Below are 9,608 nucleotides of genomic sequence, written 5' to 3'. Positions count from 1 at the left end.
AAGACGTTGATACTTTCTATCAGCGACTTGTTCAGAAGGAAAAATGTTATTGCAACCTCTCTGCAATAAGGAACTGAGACCAAACCCTCCAGAGACGTTTCAAGTGTTTAATACCAAAGATACAGTCAGTGCATACATTTAGAAAGATCACAACACATCATGTACTTTTCCCTCCTTTTGGTCACCACCCTCTTGTAGACATCACCTCCTCAGCTATACATTTTATGACCCCAATGAGTTTCCCTCCTTTCCCCTGTCCATGGTCCTCTCTTTGTTTAGCCAGATGTCAGAATCACACCCATCCATCTTCTGTCCTGAGCCTGACCCTGCTCTCTGATCCTAGGCCATTTCCTCTAATCTAAGTCATGGTTTCTAAACCAGCAAACACACAGTTTCATGACCTAAACTGCATTAATACTCACAGTAATCATTCACTAAACAGGATACAAACAAACTACAGTTTAACTTGAAACGTGTTACATTTTAATAGAATCCATATCAGATTGAAGCAGAAGTGCATTGAACTGGGCCTGGCAGAATGTTCAACTCGTAGTAAACAGCTGATCTTACTGTAGAGATGGGGAGACCATACTTTAACATACTGGACAATATCAATGTTCAGATGACAGCCAAGTTTGGACAATATCAATGTTCAGATGACAGCCAGGTTTGGACAATATCAATGTTCAGATGACAGCCAGGTTTGGACAATATCAATGTTCAGATGACAGCCAGGTTTGGACAATATCAATGTTCAGATGACAGCCAGGTTTGGACAATATCAATGTTCAGATGACAGCCAGGTTTGGACAATATCAATGTTCAGATGACAGCCAGGTTTGGACAATATCAATGTTCAGATGACAGCCAGGTTTGGACAATATCAATGTTCAGATGACAGCCAGGTTTGGACAATATCAATGTTCAGATGACAGCCAGGTTTGGACAATATCAATGTTCAGATGACAGCCAGGTTTGGACAATATCAATGTTCAGATGACAGCCAGGTTTGGACAATATCAATGTTCAGATGACAGCCAGGTTTGGACAATATCAATGTTCAGATGACAGCCAGGTTTGGACAATATCAATGTTCAGATGACAGCCAGGTTTGGACAATATCAATGTTCAGATGACAGCCAGGTTTGGACAATATCAATGTTCAGATGACAGCCAGGTTTGGACAATATCAATGTTCAGATGACAGCCAGGTTTGGACAATATCAATGTTCAGATGACAGCCAGGTTTGACCACCTTCCTCGGCTTATTGGACTGTAATTTATTATTATTTTTAAATGTCGAAAAAGTTTGACATCAGTAAACGAGAGCCTGTCAAAATATACCAAGATTTCATCACACTTAAAGGGATACTTAGGTATTTTGGCAATGAGGCCCTTTATCTACTGACCCAGAGTCAGATGAGGTCCTTTATCTACTGACCCAGAGTCAGATGAGGTCCTTTATCTACTGACCCAGAGTCAGATGAGGCCCTTTATCTACTGACCCAGAGTCAGATGAGGCCCTTTATCTACTGACCCAGAGTCAGATGAGGCCCTTTATCTACTGACCCAGAGTCAGATGAGGCCCTTTATCTACTGACCCAGAGTCAGATGAGGTCCTTTATCTACTGACCCAGAGTCAGATGAGGCCCTTTATCTACTGACCCAGAGTCAGATGAGGCCCTTTATCTACTGACCCAGAGTCAGATGAGGTCCTTTATCTACTGACCCAGAGTCAGATGAGGCCCTTTATCTACTGACCCAGAGTCAGATGAGGCCCTTTATCTACTGACCCAGAGTCCCGTGCATGCAATTTTAATATCTCTGCATGCAGTTTGAAGGAAGTTGCTAACTAGCGCTAGCGCAATGACTGGAAGTCTATGGGTATCTGCTAGCATGCATTAGCGCAATGACTGGAAGTCTATGGGTATCTGCTAGCATGCATTAGCGCAATGACTTCAAACATAGTTTTACTTTTTAATGTCTTCTGTGCCCATATGAATAACCCCTATGATGTAACTGGAATAATGAGATCGATGTTCTTCTTCTATGTTTATGTTTTATTTTTTTACTGCCATACTGTGTTGGATCTTGTCTAGCTAGCTTGTCTCCAGAGTATCACAATGGAAATAAGTCCCAGACTTCATAGTGTGTTGTCCTCTATGATTTTATTCATGAATGTATGGCTTTTTCAAGTTTTATGTGAGCTTGTTTTTAAAATGGTCGAATTAATAAACTAAACGACTGGAAGTCTATGGGTATCTGCTAGTATGCATTAACGCAATGACCAATCCTTATAGATAGCAGATACCCATAGACTTACTGTCATTGCGCTAATGCATGCTAGCAGATACCCATAGACTTCCAGTCATTGCGCTAATTCTAGTTAGCATTGGCTCGCAAAACTACATCTAACTTCCTTCATACTGGACCTAGAGACATAAAAATGGTATCAATCATTGTCAAAATCCTGAATCATCCTTTTAAGGCTGATCTTGTGGGATTGTAAAGTTCACAAACGGAGACAAATCACCTAGACAGCTTCTCAGCTTCTTGTTCCAGCATGACCTGACACGCACTGTCCCCAATGCAAGAGAGTTACTACAGCTGGTCCAATAGAAAGTGCCTAACCGGCCTCAGACCTCACCACACATCCCCTGATTTCTAGGTTCAAAATGTGAAGGTCGAGACAAGAGGATTCTAATATCCCAGAAGTCTTTGCATAAATGGGGTAAAAATTGAAACATCAGCGAAGCTAGTTTGCTAATTCATGCTAGCAGATACCCATAGACTTCCAGCCATTGCGCTAATTCATGCTAGCAGAAACCCATAGACTTCCAGTCATTGCATTAATTCATGCTAGCAGATACCCATAGACTGAAGCTAGTTCTTAACAGCGCTGGTCCAATGAATTTGTTTATTATTTTCAAAAGCTTGTGCACGTAAATATGACTTGTCCTAACCTGGGTTGGATCTTTAACCTTACTCCCCCCTTGACTCCCCCCTTGACTCCCCCCGATCACAAAGTGATCATTGGCTGAGCCTCCATATGGTTGACCAGCTGGCTAGTGTCCACCATGTTGGGCTCGACCTCGGTGACGGGCTCCATGTAGAGGGGGTTGTCGAAGGTACTCCGGCCTGCGCTGAAGTCCAGGGGGTTGGTGAAGGAGGGCAGGGGACGGCCGATCTTCTTGTAGAGCATTAAGGCTGTGAGGCCCATCAGACAAATGGTAGCCAATACCACCACCACTGCCAGGCCTGAATACACACGCCTCTGACCTCCCTTCAGAGACACTGCAGGATCACAGGAATAAATATTACAGTATGGCTATCATTGTTTGACTGATATGACTGATTGGTTAATCGACCGAGTGGTTAATCGACCGAGTGGTTAATCGACCGAGTGGTTAATCGACCGAGTGGTTAATCGACAGAGTGGTTAATTGACAGAGTGGTAATGGACTGATCATTCATGGACTGATCATTCATTGACTGATTGATTGATTAGTTGATTGAAGGATGGATGATGGGTTGACGGATGGATGGGTGGGTTCGTTGATTGATCGGCTCATTCATTCATGACTCACCTTGTGTTGGTGGTGTTTCTGGTAGAACTGGAGGTGGAATAGAGAGGATTATTAACAAGGTATTATTAAAAGGTCCAACGCTGTCTATTTAAAAAATATATATATTTCACCTTTATTTAACCAGGTAAACTAGTTGAGAACAAGTTCTCATTTACAACTGCGACCTGGCCAAGATAAAGCAAAGCAGTGTGACACAAACAACACAGAGTTACACATGGAATAAACAAGCGCACAGTCAATAACACAATAGAAAAAAATTAAGTCTATATACAGTGTGTGCAAATGGCGTGAGGAGGTAAGGCAAAAAATAAATAAAAGCCCATAGTAGTGAAGTAGTTACAATTTAGCAAGTTAGCACTGGAGTGATAGATGAGCAGATGATGATGTGCAAGTTGAAATACAGGTGTGCAAAAGAGCAGAAAAGTAAATAAAAACAATATGGGGATGAGGTAGGTAGATTGGGTGGGCTATTTACAGATGGGATATGTACAGCTGCAGCGATTGGTAAGCGGCCAAAGGACATGCACCTCAGGGCTCGCCAGTAGCTGCTGGCCTTCTCTTTGACACACTGCCCCCCCCGCCAGCATCCATCCTGGCTGGCTCTAGCTTTCAATCTTTAGAGATCTCGGACGATACGAAAGAAAGTTTGAACAGACTGTTAATAGGGGTTGCAACAATGGCGGCGGATAATTTTGGAAAAGAAAGGGTCCAGATTGTCTAGCCCAGCTGATTTGTACGGGTCCAGGTTTTGCAGTTCTCAGAACATCTGCTATCTGGATTTGGGTGAAGGAGAATCTGGGGAGGCTCGGGCAAGTAACTGCGGGGGGCGCGGAGCTGTTGACCGGGGTTGGGGTAGCCTGGAGTAAAGCATGTCCAGCCGGTGAGAAATGGTTATTGAAATTCTCGATTATCGTGGATTTATCCGTGGTGACAGTGTTACCTAGCCTCAGTGCAGTGGGCAGCTGGCAGGAGGTGCTCTTATTCTCCATGGACATTACAGTGTCCCAAAACTTTTTGGAATTAGAGCTACAGGATGCAAATTTCTGTTTGAAAAAGCTAGTCTTTGCTTTCCTGACTGACTGCGTGTATTGGTTCCTGACTTCCCTGAACAGTTGCATATCGTGGGGACTATTCGATGCTAGTGCAGTTCGCCACAGGATGTTTTTGTGCTGGTCGAGGGCAGTCAGGTCTGGAGTGAACCAAGGAATATATCTGTTCTTAGTTCTACATTTTTTGAAAGGGTCATGCTTATTTGAGATGATGAGGAAATTACTTTTAAAGAACAACCAGGCATCCTCGACTGACGGGATGAGGTCAATATCCTTCCAGGATACCTGGGCCAGGTTGATTAGAAAGGCCTACTCGCAGAAGTGTTTTAGGGAGCGTTTGACAGCGATAAGGGGTGGTCGTTTGACCGCAGACCCATTACGGATGCAGGCAATGAGGCAGTGATCGCTGAGATCCTGATTGAAAACAGCAGAGGTGTATTTGTAGGGCAAGTTGGTCAGGATGATATCTGTGAGGGTGCCCATGTTTGTGGATTTAGGGTTGTACATTGTGGGTTCCTTGATAATTTGTGTGAGATTGAGGGCATCTAGCTTAGATTGTAGGACTGCCAGGGTGTTAAGCATATCCCAGTTTAGGTCACCAAACAGAACGAACTCTGAAGATAGATGGGGGCAATCAATTCACATATGGTGTCCAGGGCACAACTGGGACCTGAGGGGGGTCTATAACAGGCGGCAACAGTGAGAGACTTATTTCTGGAGAGATTAATTTTTAAAATTAGAAGCTCAAACTGTTTGGGCATAGACCTGGAATATATGACAGAACTTTTTAGGCTATCTCTGGAGTAGATTGCGACTCCTCCCCCCTTTGGCAGTTTTATCTTGACGGAAAATGTTGTAGTTGGATATGGAAGTCTCCGAATTTTTGGTGGCCTTCCTAAGCCAGGATTCAGACACGGCAAGGACAACAGGGTTGGCGGCGTGTGCTAAAGCAGTGAGTAAAACAAACTTAGGGAGGAGGCTTCTGATGTTAACATGCATGAAACCAAGCCTATTATCCTAATTGCTCAAATAATGCTTCATCACGCCCTTCATTTCCTACAGTTCTATTGACATTCATTTGTGCACTACACTATGGAGTGAGAAAGAAAGTTGTGTGGATATTGTAATAGATACATCCATGGTGCTCCCCTCTCACCCTCGTCTTTCCTACAGATGTATGGTCAGTCTCACCCTCGTCTTTCCTACAGATGTATGGTCAGTCTCACCCTTGTCTTTCTTACAGATGTAGAGAGTCTGTCTCACCTTTGGGTTTCTTGCAGATGTATGGTTTACCAGCCCAACGGAGGCAGTGCTCCAGGTCCCATCGGAGGATTGCATATATCCATAGTCATAGGGAGAGTCCTGAGGCTGTCCTTCTGCCCAGTTAATGTAGTCCAGCACTGTTTGGTCCAGCCACTTCCACTGACCTGCAACAGGGTCTGTTGTTAGTCATGTAGTTACCTACACTCTTACAGAAAAAGGTTCTATCTAGAACCTAAATGAGCTATTCGGCTGTTACCAGGGTTCTCCATGGTGACAGTCGAAGAACCATTTTGGAACCCTTTTATTATAAAAGTGGGGTAGGTGTGTTTTGTACAGGCCTATCTAGAAGGATTGGTAGTTACCTAGGTGTGTTTTGAACAGGCCTATCTAGAAGGATTGGTAGTTACCTAGGTGTGTTTTGTACAGGTCTATCTGGAAGGATTGGTAGTTACGTAGGTGTGTTTTGTACAGGCCTATCTTGGAAGGATTGGTAGTTACCTAGGTGTGTTTTGTACAGGCCTATCTAGAAGGAATGGTAGTTACCTAGGTGTGTTTTGTACAGGTCTATCTGGAAGGATTGGTAGTTACCTAGGTGTGTTTTGTACAGGCCTATCTAGAAGGATTGGTAGTTACCTAGGTGTGTTTTGTACAGGCCTATCTAGAAGGATAGGTAGGTACCTAGGTGTGTTTTGAACAGGCCTATCCAGAAGGATTGGTAGTTACCTAGGTGTGTTTTGTACAGGCCTATCCAGAAGGATTGGTAGTTACCTAGGTGTGTTTTGTACAGGCCTATCCAGAAGGATTGGTAGTTACCTAGGTGTGTTTTGAACAGGCCTATCTAGAAGGATTGGTAGTTACCTAGGTGTGTTTTGTACAGGCCTATCCAGAAGGATTGGTAGTTACCTAGGTGTGTTTTGTACAGGCCTATCCAGAAGGATTGGTAGTTACCTAGGTGTGTTTTGTACAGGCCTATCCAGAAGGATTGGTAGTTACCTAGGTGTGTTTTGAACAGGCCTATCTAGAAGGATTGGTAGTTACCTAGGTGTGTTTTGAACAGGCCTATCCAGAAGGATTGGTAGTTACCTAGGTGTGTTTTGTACAGGCCTATCCAGAAGGATTGGTAGTTACCTAGGTGTGTTTTGTACAGGCCTATCTAGAAGGATTGGTAGTTACCTAGGTGTGTTTTGAACAGGCCTATCCAGAAGGATTGGTAGTTACCTAGGTGTGTTTTGAACAGGCCTATCCAGAAGGATTGGTAGTTACCTAGGTGTGTTTTGAACAGGCCTATCTAGAAGGATTGGTAGTTACCTAGGTGTGTTTTGAACAGGCCTATCCAGAAGGATTGGTAGTTACCTAGGTGTGTTTTGAACAGGCCTATCCAGAAGGATTGGTAGTTACCTAGGTGTGTTTTGAACAGGCCTATCCAGAAGGATTGGTAGTTACCTAGGTGTGTTTTGAACAGGCCTATCCAGAAGGATTGGTAGTTACCTAGGTGTGTTTTGTACAGGCCTATCCAGAAGGAAGAGTAGCTGTCTTTCAGAAACTCCAGGTTGCTCTTTATGAAGTGGAGTTCGGCAGGATCCTCGATGCTCACCAGAGACGCCCCTTCACACACAATATTCGTATTAATGCTTCTCCAATTACTTTCTTTACGGTTTGTTCTGTCCAAAGAAGTGCAGAGTTCATGAAATACTGGATCCCAATTCCAGTTGTCTCCTTTTCTCCCTGAAGCGTTCACCATCTCACTCCACGCCAGGATGTAAAAGCATTAGATAGGTGTAACAGTCTGTGTCCTAAAGCATTAGATAGGTGGGACACACACTGAAACACCTTTCTTCCAACAATCCAGTCAACCAGTATACACTTGGAGGAGGGAGAATGGGAGATGGGCCACGGCCAAAATTGCACAATTTTATAACGGTACCCCGCATAGGGCCTTGGTCAAAAGTAGTGCAGTATAGTGTAGGGGCCACTAAGTACTATGCCCTTGGATCTAAGATGAAACTTGCTATCAAATCTGGCATTTTGAACCCTGAAGAGTTCTGAATGAAATGTGTTACATGGCCTCTCGTCTCGTCTCTCTCCTGCCAAGTCAACTTATCAGAAATCACGGGTATTCAATAGGGCGGCTTTTTTTGACACACCCTTGGTTTTGAGGCTCCTCCTACCTTTGCGTATACAGCTGGTGGAGGCGTCGGCCCACCAATGTCGTTAATGACGAAGCTGTAGCAGTGCCCTCGGAAAGGCAACCAGGACCAGGGGCTGTTCCTACCACTGATATCCTCCTCCTCCTGGACACATACCCCGGGGTACTGGGGCGGGGCCGTGGGCGGGAAGGCTATGGGGGGAACCAACCAATAGGATTACAGCACTGCATAGGGATCCACCAATAGGATCTCCTCTCTGATTATGGACGGCGCTGAATAGTGACCTACAAATAGGATCCGTCCCTCCCTGCTGCTTTCACACACTGGGGTAGGTGACTGTCTCACCTGGGGACTACTAACACACTGGGGTAGGTACCGGTCTCACCTGGTGACTACTAACACACTGGGGTAGGTACCTGTCTCAACTGGTGACTACTAACACACTGGGGTAGGTACCTGTCTCACCTGGAGACTACTAACACACTGGGGTAGGTACCTGTCTCACCTGGAGACTACTAACACACTGGGGTAGGTGCCTGTCTCACCTGGTGACTACTAACACACTGGGGTAGGAGACTGTCTCACCTGGTGACTACTAACACACTGGGGTAGGTACCTGTCTCACCTGGTGACTACTAACACACTGGGGTAGGTACCTGTCTCACCTGGAGACTACTAACACACTGGGGTAGGTACCTGTCTCACCTGGTGACTACTAACACTGTGGGGTAGCAGCCTGTCTCACCTGGTGACTACTAACACACTGGGGTAGGTACCTGTCTCACCTGGGAACTACTAACACACTGGGGTAGGTTCCTGTCTCACCTGTGGACTGCTTGCACACACTGGGGTAGGGGTGGTTACAAAGGGCTGTCTTCCAGGTGCCTTCCACATCCAGGTAGACACAGGGCCGGTCTCTGCTGGGTTCACCTGGGGCCCACCGGGCCAGGCTTAAGGGCCAGCCGTCCATCCACCTGAAGAAGCCTTGTGTCTGAAAAGACAAACCACTACAGCTGTAAGTCAGTTGGTAGAGCAAGGCGCTTCCAACTTCACTATCGTCGGTTTGATTCCTGCTGGCGCCACCCATACCAAAATGTATTCACGCATGACTGTAAGTCGCGTTGGGATAAAAACATGTTATATTACAGTACACTAGCCTTTCCTGACAATCTGAACACCATGTTATATTACAGTACACTAGCCTTTCCTGACAATCTGAACACCTAGGCTTTATCTCAGAGGAACACCGTTTTGTGGTGCTGTAGACGGCCCTGTGGTTGAAACCCACCCGTATCCCTTACAGCAGTCCCGTGACTTCTTCCCGTACACCCAGCACATTCCAAAGCCATCTGGCTCCTACAGATAACCATTAACTTCTATCAATTCTATTTATGAAGCCCTTCTTACATCAGCTGATGTCACAAAGTGCTGTACAGAAACCCAGCCTAAAACCCCAAACAGCAAGCAATGCAGATGTAGAAGCACCTTGTTACTTCTGATGTAACAACCATTCTCTATCACCCCTCAGATACTATAGTATTACTTCTGATCCATCATGTCTC

General features: G+C 45.1%; 1 pseudogene; it reads right to left on the bottom strand.

Annotated features, from left to right (window-relative positions):
* Window positions 1-2,042: 2,042 nt before the first annotated feature.
* LOC106596196 (macrophage mannose receptor 1-like) overlaps window positions 2,043-9,608 on the bottom strand; it is a 49,182-nt pseudogene continuing 41,616 nt past the window's right edge.

Source organism: Salmo salar, chromosome ssa03, assembly GCF_905237065.1.
Source record: "Salmo salar chromosome ssa03, Ssal_v3.1, whole genome shotgun sequence".
NCBI classification, from domain to species: domain Eukaryota; kingdom Metazoa; phylum Chordata; class Actinopteri; order Salmoniformes; family Salmonidae; genus Salmo; species Salmo salar.
This window is presented reverse-complemented; position numbering and strand designations above follow the sequence as displayed.